The sequence below is a fragment of the Tauraco erythrolophus genome, chromosome 5 (assembly GCF_009769465.1).
Source record: "Tauraco erythrolophus isolate bTauEry1 chromosome 5, bTauEry1.pri, whole genome shotgun sequence".
Taxonomy (NCBI): domain Eukaryota; kingdom Metazoa; phylum Chordata; class Aves; order Musophagiformes; family Musophagidae; genus Tauraco; species Tauraco erythrolophus.
Window position 1 is genome coordinate 79,701,962 of NC_141469.1, and position 17,206 is coordinate 79,719,167.

Genomic DNA, 17,206 nt, shown 5'->3' on the forward strand with positions numbered 1-17,206 from the left:
CTGAACCTTTGAGTTTATCTATTCTACAACTTCTAAAAAATATGCTAACTTAAAAAAGTTAGAAACAGCCCAACAAAATTTTAGGAACATTCATTATGTGAGTTTTGCTTGCATATCTCCATTAAAAGCAGCTGCACAGTGAAATACTGTCTATTTCTGGTCCTGCCTTTCATTCAACAGACAAAGCCATTTTAGAACAATGTTCTGTTACTGATAACAATTTTATTCTGTATGCTTTACTGATAAGACTTTAAATAGAGGATGGCAGTGCATATTACATGCAATATATCCAAAGAATTACAGATGACATTTTATCTGTTCACAGAATGTTACGCACATTTCTTTAAACTATCTTTGAGAATCTAATCGTCATCATCTAAGCATTTTTCAAGATCTTGTTTTAATGAAACACATTTAGAAGCTCATTTTAATGAAACACATTTTACCTTCGCATATACTGAAATAAAGTAGAGGTTTGCCATACTGCATGCTCTCCTTAAAGGAATCAAAGGCAGAAGACAGTTTTGTCACAAAAGCAGTAAAACCACCTGCGCTTCCAGTTGTCTATCTCATCCCTCCTTCATTTCCTCTGCCTGACAGCAGGCCACTTTATATGCCCCTCAGATGAAAAATAAAGGCAAACTGTTCTCATCCTTTGAGATCCGGACTTAATCTTGCGTACACTCCCATGCGCTGGACTTTCAAAGCCCCGTCAGCTAACAGAAGGTTGCCTTCTGCACTGTTACCTTTCTAGCCAACTGAGCAGCAATTAAGCTGTATGAGTTAATATTTTTAAAGCCTAGTCATGGCTATGATGAAGCCATTTGTGTCCTGCCAAGCCTGTCAGCTACAGAAGATCTGCTGACACATCTCCTCCATAAGAAAGGTGCAACAGTAAGGAAGGCGACTGTCCTTGTCGGTGAGGAACCTCATTCTTACACTCTCAACCAATACAAAAATGCAAGAAAGGCAAGTAAGACAGCAGGCTGTAACTCTGCAAATGCTTTAGCTCATGTCTAACTAACCAAAGGCAATTACTCAAGTCTTCACAGGGACAGAGCCTAGCTGATTACGGTCAAAATGCGATCACAATCTACCTATGGGCAGCGTGCACAGGACCGAGCCTACCTCAGTTTGAACAATACACAGTCACGTATTTTCTCTGGGCTCATACCCCAGATACAGATATAATTTAGAGGATGCACATTTTCCTTCCTTATTAGGGCCTGGTTAATCTGAAATGAAGTAGGGGAATTTCATTTTAATAACATAATTGAAACTTTTTTGTTCTGGTAAAATTCCTTCCTGTTCCATTTGCAATTTATTATGGCTGCAGATAGGAAAATTCTAAATAAAAGTGGCAGAAAGATTTGAAAGATAAAAATAATACAAATATTTCCAAACAAGCCTAGTGTCAAAAAGAAAAATTTTGTAAATGCTCTTATAAAAAGCTTTTTACAAACGCTTTGTAAAACCAGAGCGTTGCCCTCACTCCCATTGCTTCTATACTGAAATGTCCACAGTGAATGGACCCCTGCTTCTCTGAAAAGCTAACCACAAGTTAAGAAGATCTACTGAAAGATAAAATTTAATCAATGAATAAAAACTGAGAAGAGATACAAGGATGAAAAATAGGAAATTTACAGGATGCAATAAAAAAAAAGATACATGCTTGCATTGCTCAGACAGGACTTCTATAAAGAGTGCCGAATGTTATCATCCATTTCAATGGGAACAAGATCAAGCCAACATGCAGAATTTTTACAGATCCTGCCCTCTACAGAAATTTCCCAGAAAATTGTTTCCTTCCTAGGCACAAAAGCAATCTCAGGTAAACTGTATACAGTACGTCTCAATTTGGGACAGTTCTCTGTATAATCTTTGTCTCCAGCCACCAAATATAAAAGATAGATAGATCTTATTTATGAAGGTCACTATATTCACTATACTCATACTTTATAATATGCACCCATTAGTTTTTATAGGAAGAATATTATAACTCCACCCAACCTTCATTATAAAGTCTTCAGTTTCTCTTATTGTAGGTCCAGAGGACCTAATCAAACTCCAGGAAAGAAAGTTATCAAACAATTTCTGCAGAGAATTAGAGAAACCCCAAAACATCCCAAACCTCACTGCTGAACACACCAAATGAACTAAATAATGGGAAACACATTTACAATGTCCTTTAATGGTAAGCCTATCCAATTTGTGATTTAAGAGGTCAAACTATTGGTTATTTTTGCATTCCTGGTAATTTAAGAAGCAGCAGACTGGGAAACATACACTCGCAGGCCTTATAAAACTGCCTTCCTTGTTTTGAATAATAGACATCTATTGTAAAAAGCTTACTAGTGGAAAAGTCCCCCTCCATGTTTACGCGCTTTGGCTGGAGAGCCTGCTGCCCATGAGGCTCACAACGAAGAATGAGTGTTTAAGGAGACAAAAGACATCAGCCACAGAAAATCCTGCCACCCATGTGTCCGGAAAATATGAATTGCTCCAAGAGTTGGGACAACAAGAATTGCTGACACCAGATGGTAATGTTCCCTGCGAGAGTACCACGCCATGATATTGTGCTGAGAATGTGAGTTTTTCTCAAGAGCCTGAGGCTAAGCCTAATAATCGGGCAAGCAAGAGGAAGAAAGGGATGAGATGGGAACACAGATACAGCTCTTGGCTGGGGCAGCCCCAAAGACTTCTGCCCCAATTCCACCAGCACGGGCTCCAGCCAGCCCACCCACAGAAACCACCAACCTGGTTTTACCCGGGCTTAAGACTATTTTATGACTTCAGGGCTGTTACATTGACTTCAGTGGATTACACCCTTCTATGTCAAAAAAAGTGAATTGAGGCAAATCACAACACATCTATAAAATAAATGAAATTTTGGAAGTGTATGAAATGCTTGATTTCTTTCCCTACTCAAGGAGAATTAGAAAAATAACTCAGACAATAAATGAGTACACATGCTATTTTCTAAAAAAAGTAGCTGCAGACCTAAGAAAAAACTTGCATAAACCACTTGGCAGTTTGTAGGAAAAAGGGACATCAAAGAACAATTTACATATTTTATTCACCTTTTCATTGTCAGTTTAGGGATACAGCAAGCATTTAACAATTTCACAATTTGGTTACGCAGCATTATTGTTCAATGAATGGTGGGTGCTACCTGGAACATTTCTAATTAATTTTCATTTAGTCACAGTCAAATTGGACATTGCTATTTAAGGTTTTATACTCCAGCATGAGTGGAATATAACAGGCTAGTTTGTTAGAACACTAACTCGAGGTGAGGAACAGCAAATTTCAGCTCCATATGCTACCTTTTTAGGGTTGATCCAGCTTCAGAAGAAGCAATCTGCCTGAAGTTAGCCAGAAGAAGGGGCAGCGGGAAATGAAGCTATGTTCACCCTGTATCTACACAGCTACACATTTAAAGTTGGTCTTATTCTTAAAAAAAATAGAGCCAATGGATTCTGTGTTTATCTCTAAGTCATTTCCAGGCCAAGTATCAAGATAATTTTAATTTAATGGTTGACAATGCTGAAATTTGAGCACAGGGTAATTTTAACAAGTTCAGAATCACCTAGACTCTGAAATCACGATAGCATTTCTGTCCATGAGAGCTAAGCCAAAACGTGGCCCATATTTTGTCCTGCTCGGAGCAAGAGGAGAGGCAAATAGCATTATAGAATCATAGAATGGTTTGGGTTGGAAGGGACCTTAAAGATCAGCTAGTTCCAACCCCCCTGCCATGGGCAGAGAAATCACTCAGAGAAATTACTTAACTCAAGCAACGCCAAGGCTGGTACTGCCTTCTGCAGGTTTTAAATCAGGATCGAAAAAGTGCTGTTCTTCAGTCAGTCACTTTTCTGCTTTAGCCTTGACATCTTATCATCAACCTTAGTCTCTGAGAACAGATTGTTTACCCCAGAGAACTGTTTGTTTCCTCCAACCTTATTAGCTCATCTAATGATCCCTACCCCTAATAAAGTCAGACTTGCTAAAAGGCAAAAAATCAACCAAAACCAAAGCCAAACCTCAATGCTCTCTTAGGTGAACTCACATGGCTGTCTGTGGGGACCTGTATCTGTGAATGGTGGGGAACACCTGCTCGAGTTGTGCTGCTTTTAGTTTTGGTAGATTACATGGGGGCTGAGCCTGCCAGCAGAGAAAATTCTGTGATGATGCACCCATTGCTTCTGCAGGGGATGAATCAGGAATATCTCTTTCCTTGACTTTTCCTTTTAGCCTAATCAGAAAGCCAAGCAAGATGAGCTTCAGATTGTTGTGTTTATCAGGCAAATATTAATAAAGTACTTCACAGCTTTTCATAGCTAAACAAAAGTTAGTTCCAAAGTGGTTTATGATTTTTTTCACAATACTATTTTTTTTTTCTGTGGAGATGGGTACACCAGTCTCAGATCTAGGCAACCAAAGGATTTCCCAAAGTGGTCAAAAAATCTGTCATGATGTAAAGAGATGCTACAGTAGTTTGATAGACACAAAATAACCTAAACAGATTATGAGATTATAAATCCTTAAACAACTGATATCTAAAGTGGATTTTTTTGTTATACAAAGTGTGGATAGAGACTATGTGTGAATAATGGCAAAACTGTGTTAAGGCAAGGAAAAAAACATTCACCTGTTGATGCTTGAGTAATGCACAAGCTGTTCTTAGAGTAAAAGCCCACAGGAAACGTGGCCTAGCGCTAGCTTTCTGTAGACTAAAACCACCAACTCCTTTCTGTGACTCCAAAGGAAAAGATCATTTAACTTTCTCTTCCACACAGCACTGGCTAGACTGTGTCAAACATCAGCAGGAAATAAGCTGAGGTTATATTTCCAATTTCAAGGACAGTGGGCAGGAAGCTGAGACACCCACACTTTGTATAAACTACTCATTCACCAGTAAAGCAGGGCTCGGTGTCCATGTATTAGCTGCTCCAGGATAGACAGAAAAAGAAATATACTCCATGACTGCTCAGTGGAGAGCTGACCATCGATCGTTTCGTGCTCTCAGTACACCTGATCTGTTCCAGTTCCCCTGACCCCGCAAAAATTTACAGTCAAACCCAGCACAACTTCAATCAAGGTAACTTTCTGCAAGCTCCATCTGCAGAAATGAAATTAGCAGCAATATATCCTTTGCCTCAAAGGACTGCGCTGAGTCTTCGTTAGTCGAGGATTTGTACAGGGTTAGAGATCGCTGGATAGGAGTTCTGCACAAGTGCAAGGCGTTACAACATTACATACTCCAAAACTTTGTGGAGCTACAATTTTTGTGGTAGCCTGGGGATTGTCGTGGTCAGAACCAATTATGTCACACTCTACTTTTGGTTACTAAGTAAAATAAACAGATCAAACTATTCGGTTTTAGCTAGGTACGTAAGTTTTACCAGTCATTTTGTTCACCTGTCACTTGCTGTCCCTCTCCCTTCCACTGTCCTCATTTAGGATCAGAGAGCTTTTCAGGCTGGAAAGGACTTTGAGGGTTATCCACCCAGCGCATCCTCCCCCACAAAGCAGTCCTCAAGTCTGAATTCACACCACATTGTCCAAGGCTTTCTCCAACTCGGTGTCCTCCAAGGAAGGAGACCACCTGGCATCTCTGCTCCAATGCTTGACTATCATAATAAAAAACTATTTTTCTGTGTCAAATGGCTATCTGCCTTGTTTCAATTTATGCCCACTGTCTCTCCACCCCCTCTCATACACCTCCTTAAGAAGGCTGGTGGCATTTTCTCAGTAGCTTCCTTGTAGGCACTGGCTGCTATGGGATTGTCCAAGGCTGCCTCTCTTCCAGGCTAAACAAGCCCAGGTCCTTTTGCTGCCACTCCCAGGGCACCTGCCCCAGTACCCTGATCGTCCTGTGGCCCTCAGCTGAACTTGCTTTAGTCTATTAACATCTATCTTGTCCTGAAGCCCCAAAGCAGGACACAGTACTCCAGATGTGGTCTAATGAGTGCTGAGTAAAGTTCTCTCTCTCAATCTTCGCCTCAAAAGCAGTCCAACATTTCCAACATCAATGGTCACTAGCTTCAAAGTGAGAATTACAGCGAACAACTGCAAAAAAAAAAACCCACTGAAACAGTTTAAAATATTTCAGCCCTTTATTGAACTTACTCCTGGAGAACTGTTTCAAACTCAATAGGCCGAATTTCAGCAAGAGATTATTTGGAGTTAATAATTTATTTAAAAAAAAAAAAAAAAGAAACCCAAAAGAAACCCAAACCTTGCTCTGAAGCCTGCTTGTTTCTCTGTGCACAAGTGCACGTACGCCCTGTGACAGCTACGCCGTGAGCGGTGGAGCCACTTTTACACTTGGCGTGCACTGTGCCAAGTTCACCAGCAAGAAGCACCTCTGCCTGTCCTGCTCCTTGAGCAGTGTTAGTTGGTTGCCATTTCTAATATCCTGTCTGATTTATGGTTTTCCTCCAGGGCAAAGACTTCAACAATTGACTTTGGGTTTGGGCCGACAATCTGACATATGTTAAACATTACCTAATTTTCAGGTGTTGTGGGGTATAGGAACTGTGCAAATAATTACTGTTTTGGATCTGTGACTGAAGTTATTTTTAATAAGACTTTGTTTGATTTCTCAGCATTTTGGATTATTTGTTTTCATTACGCTTGTAATACGTTTCTGGCAACTGCACACGCCTTCCCATATATGACAGGAAAATTATGAATGGCTTGATCATACAGAATGATTTATAAATCTGATAATTAGTATCATGGATCACTTATTTTAATCCTAAGGCTTAGCTGAGCTACATGTTGATGAGCTGTATGAGCTGTATGTTGGCACAGTGAACAAAGGGAACAAATATGTCTGAAAATAGTAGTTACGTTATTTATTTAGTTTTAATATAAGCTGAAATGAAAACCTTGTCTGTTCCCTGGACATAAGTTTTGAAGTAATCAGGGTAGGACACAACTGAAAGAAATTGTATATCATAGAATCATAGAATGGTTAGAGTTGGAAGGGACCTCAAAGATCATCTAGTTCCAACCCCCCTGCCATGGGCAGGGAAACCCTCCACTACACCAGGTTGCTCAAAGCCTCATCCAACCTGGCCTTGAACACTTCCAGGGATGGGGCATCTACAACTTCTCTGGGCAACCTGTGCCAGTGCCTCACCACCCTCTGAGTGAAAAATTTCTTCCTTATATCTAATCTAAATCTGCCCTCTTTCAGTTTAAAGCCATTGCCCCTTGTCCTGTCACTACATGCCCTTGTAAAAAGTCCCTCTCCAGCTTTCCTGTAGGCCCCCTTTAAGTACTGGAAGGCTGCTATAAGATCACCCCGGAGCCTTCTCTTCTCCGGGTTGAATACCTAACTATCATCCATTTCAAACTCTATCAGGTGCCTTTTACAATTCAGCCTGAGCCTTCTTGCTCCATATAACAGAGTATCTTTTTAATTACACTAAATCCACTTATAAAATTAATATATAATGGCAAGGATAGCCTAGGTTTGCAAGAACATGTCACACTGACAGCCTCTTTTCCTTGCTGAATTAGAAATGCACATTAAAATTTCCTGCCATTTAAAAATAATCATTAGTAAGAACAGAGGGAATATTCTTACTGTCCAGAGACTCTGTCTCTGTCTGCCCCCCAACTTGTCTGGGCTTCAGTACAGCAGTTTCCATCTACTCTGCCAGAGTGCCTGGGTGTCAAAAGAAAAAAGTTTGATAGTTCTGCTTTCATTTTTACGTCCAGTAGCTTCTCAAAAGATCACCCTTCTCAGCAGCTCAGCCAGCAGCTGAATTAGTCATTTTAACAAAAGCTAATGATGCGTTTTATCTTAATTCAACCTTGAAAAGATTTAATCTTGAGAATCTTGAATTCAGTTTTGGAACAACGGAATTGATTTTCCTGATTTTTTTGGTTTCTTGAGCAAGGAGAGTGGAAGGCAAGAAATGAGGAAAAGTCTGGGAACTTCAACTCAGAAGTCATAAGTGTAACAAATAATCTCTACTAGAAGGATCTTCTAATAGAAGTGCTAGGCAACATTAAGCAGAACAGGTTATTTCCTCTTTACCTGCACAAAACAGAGGAGCGGGAAACTGGCATTTTGGGGTGTTTTTTCCCTTGATATCCTGCATCTTTCCTTCCCCTAAATCCTCAGTACCTGTAAGATCCAAAGAAATGAAGTTTTCCTTGATGCACTAGATTTCATATGTGGCTCATACTCAAATGTAACTTGAAAAAAAAATTATTTTTACCTATAGTTATTGTCTTGTGAACACAAACTGGCTATGAAAGGCCTATCTTTCACAAAGGCAGACACGTCTCCCTGCTACTGTTAACATCACACTAGGAATGCCAGGAGCAGAATTCTTTTGTACCATCTGAAACTGCCTAATTTATTTCCTAGATGCTAGCAACCAGTGATGAATTTTCATAATCAAAAAGCAATTTAGCATGCCACGTAGTGTGTTCTATTGCTTTACTGGGGACACACCTGGAAAGCACATTTTGCCTTAAGCTTTAACTAAAAAAAGTTAGCACGCTGCACAGGCTAATGCTTTATCTAGTACTAGGCTGTACAATGTTTAAACTTTTAATGAATTTTCTAGAGTCACATGAGAGAATAATATATTGAGAATGTCAGGTATTACCCTCCAAATGAAACATTATCCATTGGCATTGCAAGTTTTTCTTGAAGCTGTGAGAGCTAGCAAAGGCTACAAACATTCAAAAATAAGGTATCTGATCTGGCATTTGTACAAATAGAGATTACACCATCTTGTCAAAACTGGAAATATAAAAAGTTTACTTTTTAATTCACTGCACATGAAACCTCTTTAAAGAGTGTGTTTCATATCACTACTTCTCATCCCAATTATCAAAAATCCTTTATTTCCCTGTTCACTATAAGCATGAAAACTAAAAGCAAAACTGCAGGTGTTTGCCAAAGAAGTTACTTCATCGTGGATATCGGTTCATAGCTTCAAAATTAATATTTATTTTGGCTTGCTTTAGGTTTTTGTTTTTATTTTTTCCCCGACCATTTAAGACAGACTTGTACAGAGTCACCTCAAGACAGCATGGAATGCTGGTCTTAAATTACAATGGAAAAAAGAAAACCCCATCAATGATAATTAGGTCTCTTGTAAAGAGCTTTCAAGTTGGTTGGGATTTTTTTCCCCCAAATCAATTCTTGGGAGCTCTGACAGTACAGCTGGTTGTTAGCTTCAGCTACATATGAAGTTGTTAAAGCTGAAGAAAACTCCTTGACTGACAATTAAAGATGATTTTACGGTGAGTAGATTTCGTTCCTTTGCTTCTATGGAGTGGGAAATGATTCACAGAATGAGAGTTGAAAACCATGCAAAAACATTCATCTGGGTCTCTCTCTCATGGAAAAGTTTTGCTTTCATTTTTTACTTCCACATCCCATCTGACAGTCACAGCATTCAGAAATTATTAGCAACATGAACATGTTGCTAATAATAGTTTTGTAGCTTCTGGAAAATTTTGGATTTCATTATTTTTAAAACATTTTAATTGCCATTTTATCAACTTTAAATGCACCAGCCACCTGCTAAACCACCAATGTAGTATTAAAACTAGCAAATTGCCTTTCACCCAAATTTCCCTTGAACAAGTCAATTCATTAGATACTATTGATACATATAAATGTCCTCAGAGTAGATGAGACGTCGGATGAAACAACAGACAGAGCTGGAAAGAAGCAGGTAGAGCTACTTATAGCATATGTCAGATACTTGACTAATTCAGACAAGGTCTTTTGGTCATACTGCTGCTGCTTAAGCACAGTAAGGAAGCATCTCTTCTTGCATCATCACCAGCAATATTGTATTTAGTCATTAACCCTTTACCTGTTAGGTGGCCTTTCCTGATGAGGGAGTGTTAATGGCTCTCACATTAACACATGCAGCGAGCACCCATGAATGATGGGTGAGGAGAGGGTTAAAATAAGTTTCTCTATGCATATGGTTCCTGTCTCAGCTGTGAGATCAGTTATAGGTCCCCAGCCAAAGATAACAGCTAAAATGTAACAGATGCTGGTGCTTCCACAGCTGAGGTGAAGTATTTCCTTTCATCCTCACTAGTCACTGATAATGTCCCAATTCTCTATTCACTGGAAACGTCAAGGGCACGAGCAGGTTATTACAACGTGAAATGAATGGACTGTTTAAACCGAGCCCATGCCTGCATGTGGTGTGATGTTTCTCCAGTCCGGAGAGATTAAAACTCAGAGCGAGGAAGACAACGCCGCACTCGCCGGGGCGGTCTTTGGATGCTGAAAGCCGGGGTCCTTTCTAATAGGGTACCAGTGGGGAAGAAGGGGTCAGCTGTCATCATCCAGGCCTTCCTGGCAAAGCCATCAGTGCAGGGCCGATGTGCAAACACTCCCTCCTTGTGGCTGTTGCCAGTCCATCCGGGGCTGTCACTTTTTCAGCCCAGTCAAAACACAAGTATTCAAGGAAGCAGCCACCCCACGTGGACATAAATACTGTAAGAGGATCTAAACCAGCTTCACAGAATATGTACTTTCCCAAATATTTCCAACATTTTCTAACACCACCTAGCACTCATTCGTACTTTGCATTTCTACAGCCATTTGAATACATCTCAACCTGTAGGACTGTGTGTTTTTTCTGTGCTTTAAACACAAACACAAAATGTTTACACATCTGAAACCTGTCTACATATAACATTTTTCAAGCAAAGCTAATGATCTTAGGGATGTATTATGCCAGTAGTTAATTATACTGGCAATCAAGTTGCTCTTCACATGTATAGTTGAAATAACTTTTTAAGATACAGTGTGGGCACTGTCAGTAAATGCTTGCTCCCGTGCTAAAAAAAAAAAAGCCACATAATCAGTATGCATGCATAAACAGATTCATACATCAAGGCAGTTAGGATATACATAGCTGCACAAATTTGGAGAGCAAATTTTTTGCTGCTTTCCTGCACAGATGTTTGCAAAAGGCCAGCTAGTCCTTCTTCCTTTCCCATTCCATAAAAGGAACCAAATCCACACTGGTAGCATTGCTAAATGACTAAGAAAAAAAAAAAAAAAATAAAAAAAGAAGACAAGTGCAAGATGCTCCACAGTAGATGAGGATGGAATGGGTATGTACATTTTTCTAGTAATGATATCCTGGGAAAAAAGTTATACTCATGCATGCAGCTCTAGAGCATGATTGTACAGCGCAGCTATGCCAGGAATCAGGATGACATGAGAACACTGAACATCTCAGTAAAAATCACTTAAAGAGAAAAAGGAGAGTATAAAGAAAGTAACAGGTTGTGGTGTCTATTTTCCTTTTATCAATGAAAGTCCATCTTCAGAAGAAATACACAGATGGTGAAGCCTAAATTGCAGCCTAAAGCGCTTTGCCTTCTGAAATCACCTCGCCAAAAAGCCACAAAGATGCAACGGGGATGCGTGCAATTCTGCATTTCTCAATATCATGTGGCCACTGGTTTTCTATGCATCTCAAGTTCTGTTTTTGTCAAACATGCATCTTGATTGCTAATCCAAACTAACAGAAAAAGTGTATATCCAGATAAACCAAATAAAATAAGACGACCATGGAAAGTCACTTAAACCCTCCCCCAAAATTATCGAAAAACAAGAAAGTCCAACATTCACTAAAACTAAGAAGATCTTATATCGAATGTAATATTCTGTTAGTTGAAGAGGTCTGTGCAAGCTATAGATCAAGATGGATCTGTATGACTATCCATTAACCTTATGCTTTCATTTGGATTACCTTTGTACAGAAGCTCCAGCCAGCATGAAATGTAGCTATCTGCTTTGGTGACTGACTCCCAAAGACCAACGTTTCCAATGGAAAAACATTCATTCAGCCTTAAAACTCTCGCTGACAGAAGTTTGTTTTTCCAACTAATGGACACATTTCTGCAAAAACTATCAGCTTTCCATGGGAAAATACTAACAGGTCACTAGAAAGCAGAACAAATGAAAACCTAGAAGCAGATCTATATTGGTAAAATATTAGCTTTTGTTCATATATACGTAACTATGCCTTGTGGAAGTTACCAGCCACACTCCTCTCCAGGGTGGACTGCATCTCTCACCATACATCTGTTCTCCTCACCAAGAAGAGAGGCCATATTTTGTCATTAATATTGTTGTATGACCAAGAAACTTAATCCGCAGAGGAGGAGATAACGAGACAGCCAAAGTACATTTTTCTACTTGCGAATTGGGCATTATTTCAGAAAAATCTATTTGTCAAAACATGAAATATCCTCAGCTTTGTTATTCTAGTTTCTCTTTTGGTAATAAAATGACAAACTTCGTTTTTCTTTATATTTCTAGATTGACTGTGTTTGAGGCCACGATATGTGACCTGAAGGAAATTTTATATCAGAAGAGTAAAATTTCACCGTTCTTTCAAGAAAAAATTACCTTTTAAGTTACTCATTAGAATTTAATCTGCAGGACAGGCAATCTGCTTCAAACTTCACATTTCTTAAAATCGTATCAAAATAAAGGAGGAGGACAGTAAAGAAATATAAGTGACTATTAATGCAAAAGGTTAAATATAATATCAAAAGCAAATAAGATCAGAAAGAGGTGGGGTTTTTCCTTCAATATCTAAGCCAAAATCTAGAAAACACGATGTTGCAAGACATTATGTCTATAAAGAAGTACTTTAATGGAAAAACTCTATTTGAACAGCTGTACTGAGGCTTACCTGAATCTGTAGGAGAAACTAAAGCTCTGAAAAACAAACTTTAGCTACTCATTTTGATGAATTTTAGCCAAGATGATCAATAACATAAAAGTCAACATTTTTCTTTAGTCCTTTACTGGAGCAAGGCAAAATAACACCCTTGCAGCTGTAACAATGCTGTTATATACAAAGCTATGCAAGCTGTTATGTGCCATATATAATTCCTGTGCCACTATAGGGTATTTTGTTGATAGTATCCAGATATCAGAAAGAGAACAGTATTCAGAAATTGCTCCGAGGAGGTGACAATAACAAGGCATTTTGCTTTCTAATGGATGGAGCAAAGCTGAAGAAGTTAAACACCTGCAAGTCCAGAGTTTGCACCAGAAGCAGTAGGTATTTCAGAGTGAAAGGAACACTGAACCATCTTTTCAGCCAGTCTGTTAATGATGACTATCTATTGATCAAACACTTTCCCAATAACTGTACTGGAATATTGAATTATATTACATCCTTGCAAACACCAAATGCAGTAATAGCTAATGTTTCATCAGTGGCAATCACTGACAGGCAAAATACAAAGTCTTAAATGCAAAGCATCCTTTCCGTGGTCCCAATGACACTTATTCTTTCTCCCTTGAGTGCCAGCTTGTTAGAATTTGGATCTCACAGTGTCATCAGGCTCACTGCACGTATTCAAAAGTGCTCCTTGCTACCTTATGGAAGCCTCAAGTAAAATCCTCTCTTTTCCAAAACTGGGAGAACAACTGGAACTCTTCTAAATTTATTTTTGATAGAAATCTGTTGTGGCAGACAGAGATGAACTGTCTTCCCCATCCTTTTTTTTTTTAAGCAACATGTGCTAAAGGTATTATTTCATAAAATATATGTTTATTATGCAGTTATCTCAGCCTGAAGGCTTATGGCTTTCCAGCATGCATAAAACAGTACATAACTATACTCCATAGAGACTCTGGGTTTATTTAAGTCTCCTGACTCTCAGCAAAAATACCAAAATAGCATGAAGTATGTAGAAGTCTGTCTGAATGCAATAATCTTAAAAATAAACAAACACGCCTTGTAAGCAAGCACAGAACAGCACTTGTCTAATTTAAGTTCCAAAGCTTATTATCTCTATCCAGATATTGGTAAGAGCTATTCATAGTTGTAAACTTACTAGCTTCAACCATGCTATCTGAATAAATCATGTAACCATATAAAGATATTTTAATAGCCAGATGTACTTTGGTTCCTCAATCATCTGATGTAGTAAGAAACATCTGGTAAGGAATCTGTCCAGAGAAGTACAATTTTCCTCCCCATAACAAACATACGTATATATGCTCACAAAAAGATAGCTTCCAGCCTCAAATATGCAGTCTACCTCTAAGTATTACATCTTCTCATGTTTAATGATTCTCTGCGGTTCAATATTTAACTATTTTAGCATTTAGTCACATGGACAAGTGCATGTGCTTTTGTATTCAGCAAACTATAAATGATAAAGAATGATACTCTTTACTGATTGTATCTCAACCAAACACTCAGTCAAGGAACCAAAACAGATGTCAGCTTCTGAATCTCAGGAGGTGGAGGTAGGGGAACCTTCTGCAAAAGCCAAGGAAGTTTTCACACTTAACACTTACACAAGGAGCTTTCAATGCTCCCATTGTTGAAGCTGATGCATACGGTGAGTTAAGTGCTGTATTTGCAAGAATAATTCTATTGCATCCAATTTTAGTTCTCTGCACAAGCCATTAGTGTTTTCCCATGAAAATGAGAATGTTATTAAGAAAAAAATATTGGAAAGTTGTTGGAAAATCTGACAGTCTTTTGAAAAGGGATTTGGCAGCTTGGACAACACTATACCACTTCATCGTGGTTGAAAAAAATGAGAGACGATCACTGAAATCTAATTTATCCGGACTAATTTTCATCAAATGTAATAACTGGCTTCATTCCTCTTCATAAAAATAATCACTGAGTCTTGAACATTAGCAGTATCATGATGGCACTAACAAGCAAAAACATTAATATACTTGTCACTGAAAATTGTAACGTTTATAGTGACAGAGGTGAATTCAATTTGTGGTTTGATTGCTCTAAGAGGCAATTTACCTAGTGGCCATTTATTTACAGGAATTCTTATTTTGTTCACTTGACACGTGATAGGATGTTTTCTGGGGTTTTGTTTTATCAATCCCTGGAAGGAAGGATTAATATATTTGCAGTATTCCCTTTATTTGCATGCATTACACTGCTGCAACTCTGTTCAGACCTTTATGAATAAACACTTGTTTTTTCAAAGAATACGCAGTATGATACTTGGTTACTGTCAAGCTGATAACTGCAGGCAACTACTAAAGAATCCCAGATAGACAGTGGAAATAATTTGTCTTAATTTTTCAACAGAGTTTATCTCTGTTTAACAGACTGATATTCTCTGTTAAAATTCACTGTTAAAAGATTGAGAGCAAAGACTGTGCAGCCTTAGGACAAATAACTACTGTGCCCCTTAAACACTTCAGCAGTAAATTGGGATGGTACGATGACTAGACGAGATGATGCAAAAGCTACAATACAGATCTTATTTTTAGAAAGGATATCAGAGAAACTAAACGAAGAGAATGGAGTCAAGTGGGTTTTAGAGGTTATCTTATAGTCCGAGTAATAATAGAGACTTTTTCCTACTGCACAGTAAGCTAAGGAAACTCTTCTGAACATTTTGCATATTTTTCCTCTACTCACACAGTAGCTACTGTCATATTGTCACTGGATATCCAAGTTTAATATAAAGTCTGTGAAAATGAACTCAAGTAGTTAACCAATGTTAGCAAGGGTGAAAATTTAACAATATAATAAAAGCAGATTACAGGTAACATTTAGGCAATAACAACAACAAAAATACAAGGTATTTTATTTGAGGTGTTCAGTAGCACAGTTCTTACCCCCAAATCAGTAAGAACTCTCCAAAGTCAGTAAGTCCTAATCCCACAGATGGTAGTACTGTCCCTTTGGCTCCTCGGCCAAGCTCATAAACATGTTTCCGACAGCTAGCGTACTTTATCTTATCTGATAAAGTAGTTCTTTTTCTAGACAAAAGAAACACAGAAAATCTAATCTACTAGACTTCACTGAAACAGTGGATATGGTTCCATATGGGAAGTTATTAATTCAATGGGTAAAAGTGGAGATTAGCACTAGGACTGTAAAAGAGTTAGTGGGCATGACTACTAATTGTGGGGATGTAATAAAACTATGAGGATAAGAGGAGGTTACTACTGCAACTCCTCAAGTGTTCAATCTTTGAGCCAAATATTTTCATTTAGTGACATTTTCATGAACAAGAATAATTCTCTAGTGAGTCTGCCAGCAGTGTAAGTGCAGTGAAAGGCTGGAGTATCCTATGGGGAAAAAAAATCAGTGATCTTAGGGATAGACATGATACCAAAAAAAATTATACAAAAAAAGCAGAAAATCAGGAACAGGGTTGCTACAGATGTCTACTGTGACATCTCCAGAGATGGAAATGGCAGAGGACATAATGACCCGGCTACGTTTTCCAAACACAGAGTGACTCTTGTGTTTATGCCATCTAACCCTGGATGTACTTTGACGAATTTCCAGCAAGGACAAAATTTGTGTCGAGGTGGTGTAACACACTAGCAAACCCTCTTTTGGAAGGCTGCATACACTTATGGTCAGCCAAGCTCATAAAACATTTATTTAAAGCAGAACAGGGCTACCAGAACAAGTAAGAGAACAGAGAGTTAGGATGTTAAAAAACAGAGTGGCTTATTCAACCTATTTCAGAAATACTAAAAAAAAAAAGGTTTAAAGGGACTTCAATTTTTCTTTGCAAGCAGTCAGAGCAATTAACACTAGCAGGGAAGAAAAGCTTTTCAGGACCCATCGGCATGGGCACAAATAGGTACAAAGAATCCTTTCCTGGTTTTTATTCTTCCCACTCCCACATGAACACCTCTCTTCCAGTTTCCACGGGCCAGCACTGTGCTGGCACACCCAGCCTCACCATGTCCTTCCTGAGTGCAATGAGGACCTCATCTGCTCACATCACCTACAAGCTGCTAAGGCTAAGAACAGTTTGCCAAAAAAAGACAGTGAAAAGATGCACTTGCACAGATGCTCTGCAGAACAGGCTCCTGAAGAACCTGTTGCCTTTTACCCGGTATTTACCTCCGTCCTCATATTTATGGAGGCAACAAATATCCCATGGGCAGAGACACTTTCCACTAGATCAGGTTGCTCAAAGCCTCATCTCACCTGACCATGAACACTTCCAGGGATGGGGCATTCACAGCTTCTCTGGGTGACCTGTGCCAGTGTCTCACCACTCACACCATAAAAAAACCCTGACTATGTAGCCATAGTCCACATAAGCAAGCTGTAGTTTTCCCACTGAGAACAAAACTGAGCATCTTCAGAAAGTCTACTGGGATCTCCTTGCGTGCTCTCAGTCTTTTTCAAATCCAGCTAGTGTGGCTAGG